Source organism: Gossypium hirsutum, chromosome D05 (assembly GCF_007990345.1).
Source record: "Gossypium hirsutum isolate 1008001.06 chromosome D05, Gossypium_hirsutum_v2.1, whole genome shotgun sequence".
NCBI lineage: Eukaryota > Viridiplantae > Streptophyta > Magnoliopsida > Malvales > Malvaceae > Gossypium > Gossypium hirsutum.
The window spans coordinates 54955484-54959825 of record NC_053441.1 but is presented as its reverse complement, the minus strand read 5'-3'; the positions used below and the strand labels follow the sequence as shown (position 1 = coordinate 54959825).

The window sequence follows — 4342 nt, the reverse complement described above, 5'->3', positions numbered from 1 at the left end:
GTATCAAGTACCCATCTAGCCCCACACACCAATAGGTGAGCGTCTGTCACTTTATAAAAATAGTGCTATCACGCTGCTAGATAATAGTAAGCAGAAAACCGCCAGAAATATAAATACGTGGCTGAGCTACCAAAACAGATATATATGGTTTTATACCACTACATAAGGTAGATAATTAAACTGCTAGCATTGCCTCGGTCATATCATATCCCAACCCAATACATGTGTACATACTAATAGATATTCATAATACATATGTCATGCATGCTTTTCATAACAAATCATGCTTTCAGAATTGCCACAACACAGATCATATATATTTCTATATATATCACATAACTTATTCATATCACATAGAAAATCATATAATCAAATATCATGTTTTCAAGTCTTAATTACACAGTATGGTCCCAACGGAGGGTCTAAATACAAACCAGAAATCAAAAAACCCTAGGTGTAAATTTTCAAAAAATGGACTCATACGTGCGTGTGGCCCATACGGCCTAAATGCCCCAACCCATGTGGCCCACATGGCCTACACATGCGTGTATTGCCGACATGCCCGTGTGGCCCACACTACCCAAACAACTTAGACCATGTCGTCCACATGGCCTGCCGTACGACTTGGCATATGGTCATGTGACGTCCACAATAGGGATTCCGGCTTTCTTCAATTCGCTTTTCTTACAGGCTCGAGTCACACACTTGGATATTTTCTTATGCGAATTAAACCACGAGATTCCTAAAACCTAAAATAAGCATTTACACAACTAATTTTAGTAACGATATGCAAAACTTAATCAAGATTCCAGTCACAAACGCCTATATTCAGTCCCTAAAAAGACATTAGAACACTTACTCCAATCGAAGAAACGATTCTATGATTCCCTAAACGTCAGAGTATGATTATACGCCTCACGAGATTATCCTAATAAAATATTCAAAATAAAATAATTAACCCAACAGAACATTCACAGAATGATATAAAAAATTTGCACTTCACCTCCTAACCAAACGAATAGACTTATACTTGCACCAAAATCAATAGTGTAGCAGAAAACTTCAAAACCCACAAGATCGGATACAAAATTCTAGCGACATAACACCAAAGTAACAATGGTAGACGGATAGCAAATTGATAGGGGAAAGAAAGAAAAAGAAGAAAACTTTGGAAAGAAAGAAAAGAAAAGAAACAGTATGTGAAACAAAACCAAAAAAGGGAGTGGGGGAGAGAGAGACGTGAGAGTAGAATTGGGAGAAATTTTGGGGAAAACTAATTAATCTTTTTTTTCAAAATAAAATAAAATTATAAACCAAATCATAACCAACCACTACCCTACTAATCTGATCCTCATCTAAACAGAATTTCTAAAGTCCAAACTCAACCTAAACACTACTAGATGGGCAGCACACAAAGATATTAATAAAGTAATACTCATTTGCATGCTCACAGACTCGAACACAAGATCAAAGGGTAAGATAAAGCTTTACCATTAAATCAATGGGCTCATTCTTGGCAACAAATGCACTCAAATAGTTTTTAAATTAGATACTCAAAGTTAGGGGTTTAGACAAAATTTAACAAAAATACAAAGGAAAGGATTCAGACCCAAAACTTACCACACCGAACCAAATCACTTTACTCGTAAATTTCTAACAATTCCAAAAGTTAAAAAATTTTGTGGCATTACAACCATGACAATAGAACTGTAATGCCCACATTTCTTTAGTGTATGGACATTTTATTGAAATGTCCCACATGTGATCGCTACTTATGCTTTATTAAAGTTATGTTTCTAGAGATCTTTTAATATGCATATGTTATATATTGTTTTTCATAGGATAATAGAGAGATAGATAAATAGATCAAACTCACTAGATGGTAACTCCATAAGCCAGTCCATACTCGAAACCAGATCAAACACACCGAAAGGTAACTCCATCAGATTAGCCGAAAACATAACACCTTGAATTTCCAACAGACACTACCTATACGGCTTACTAACCTGTACAAATTGACCCAAAGGACTAATCAGTGGTACCATACAGTACCATTTTAAATAGTGGTACCATACAGTACCGTTTTGAGCAGGGGTTATAAGCGTTGAAACGACGTCATATTGGCCATGACTAGCGCGACCCAACCCGATCCGAAAGGGATCCGCGTGTTTTTGAGGCTTAAGTGGGAAATTTATGGTTTTAGTCCCCTCACTTCTATAATTGATTCAATTTGATTTTTTTAATTTTAATTTTGTCCCCGCAGTTATCTTTTTTGTTTCATTTTAACCCAGATTGCAGCGCCGCGTTTTGGAGGAGAAGGGAATATTTTCCATTAAGTCCCCCATGTTATTCGCGTGCCGCATTTTGGCCCTCAGTTTTTTTTATTTACATATTTTCCTTTTAATTTGGTTCTAAATTTGATTTAATCCTTATTTAAATTTGCTCATTTCTTTTATAAAAATTTATTTAAATATTTTATTCTGTTGTTTTTAATATATTTATTTTTAAATCTAGTATAATTGTAATAATTAAACTTATTATTATAAATTTATTGTTGTATTATTATTTTAAAAGTTTTTTTATATGTATTATTTTATGTTTTCTTGCATTATTATTTTTAGTTTATCATCATAATTACTCTAAATTTATTATTAATATTATTTTAAATTTTCACATACTATTATTTTAATTTTTTTCATGTTTTATCACTTAAATTTAACACATTTTATTTTTACATTTCATGTTAACTTGATATAATTAATTAGAGCATTTTTTATAATATTTTTTTATTTCTCTGCTATGTCTTTATATGTAAAAAAATCTATATACTATACTATTATATGTGAATACATTATTTTTATCAAATTATTTTATTTTATATATGCATTATCTGTTTTAAATATTTTATACATACAATTTGTTGTTTATATATTGACATTTTTTAGATTTCCTTTCTTTTATGATAGTTTTTAAGTTTGCTATATTTTTTTTGCGTAATTTGTTTAAGTATTTCTTTCAAAAAAAAAATTTATTCATTTGCTTTTGATTGTTAATTTTTGTATTTGTATAATATATGAGGTAAAATTATCATTTCTACATGTTTTGCATTAGTTATCTGTATTTTTTTTTAAATCATTCTATCGCATTTATGTCATTTAAGAGATTGCATATAACCAAAATATTGAAATCCTTTTTATTCAAAGGTTTTCAAAACAACGTAATACTCGGTATTCAAAATTCTCGAGAGGATGGTGCCCTAACTTACTGGGCTTCAGTTTTCTTCGTTGAGTTTAAGAAACCGAATATTTCTTTTTCAATTCAAACGTAAAATTTTCAAATCAAAATTTATTTTGGAAGTTCGAAACGTTATGTCCTAACGCATTGGATATGACATTTCGAAATTTCAAAACGAGGTTTTTTCCAATGAAGGTACACTTGTATATCGTCTTTGAAACTTCAAGGAATTGTTCCCTAACTTAAGGGGTTTCGATTTCCTCATTGAATAGAGATGATCAAACATTTTTTTACACAAAGATTCAATAAAAGGGGGATTGTTTTTAAACTTTTCAAATTTTTTTACATTCAACTTTAAGACATTAAACAATCAATTCGGTACCAATTTTGGGGCGTTACGAGGATGCTAATCCTTCCTCGTACGTAACTGACTCCCGAACTCGTTTTTCTTAAAACTCGTAGACTAAAATTATTTTAAAGGTGATCCGATCACACTTCAATAAAAGATCGGTGGCGACTCTAATTTTTATTTTAATAAATCGACAACTAATTTTTTGTTTTCAAAAAAGTGGTTTCGACAATATTCATTGCCAGTAGGCAATGACTAATCCCCTCGTTACGAGTGCTTTCCAAAATGGTAAACGGCTTATCATGAAATGTGCTACATTTTCATGGGTGGAAATTAAACCCCTAATCTCATAGTTAAAAGATGGAGTGAACAACCATCACACCACACCTCATAATTACAATTATGAATAATTAATACAGCTAAAACCCACCATTATTTTGTTTATAAACAAAGAAAAAACACGTAAACTGTTCTTAATTTGATTTATAATAGAAAAGGGAAATTTGGTATCGAAGGAAGAGTTAGATAAAAGTGGCTAAACAATATGGGAAATATCATAGTAGAACGTTGTCAACGCAGATATGAAAGGGTCCCCACTCGCAGTGCAACGGAACTCGTTCAAATTTGACCACTCATGGATTACTATTATTATTATTCACAACTATAATTGTAGAGGTTGATTTCCGCACAAAAGACAGGTGATATCCTTTTCTCTGCCATAAGTATCAACAATTAACCTATTGTCAATAACAAACCCAT

At 31.6% G+C, this 4342-nt stretch overlaps 1 long non-coding RNA gene across 1 annotated transcript; it reads right to left on the bottom strand.

Annotated features, from left to right (window-relative positions):
* Positions 1-329: 329 nt before the first annotated feature.
* On the bottom strand, positions 330-1326 carry LOC107902983 (uncharacterized). The gene is made up of 3 exons (XR_001685662.2): positions 1004-1326; positions 860-928; positions 330-749 (listed from the first exon to the last, which is right to left on the bottom strand). It is a non-coding gene; the product is annotated as an uncharacterized lncRNA (long non-coding RNA).
* Positions 1327-4342: the final 3016 nt, after the last annotated feature.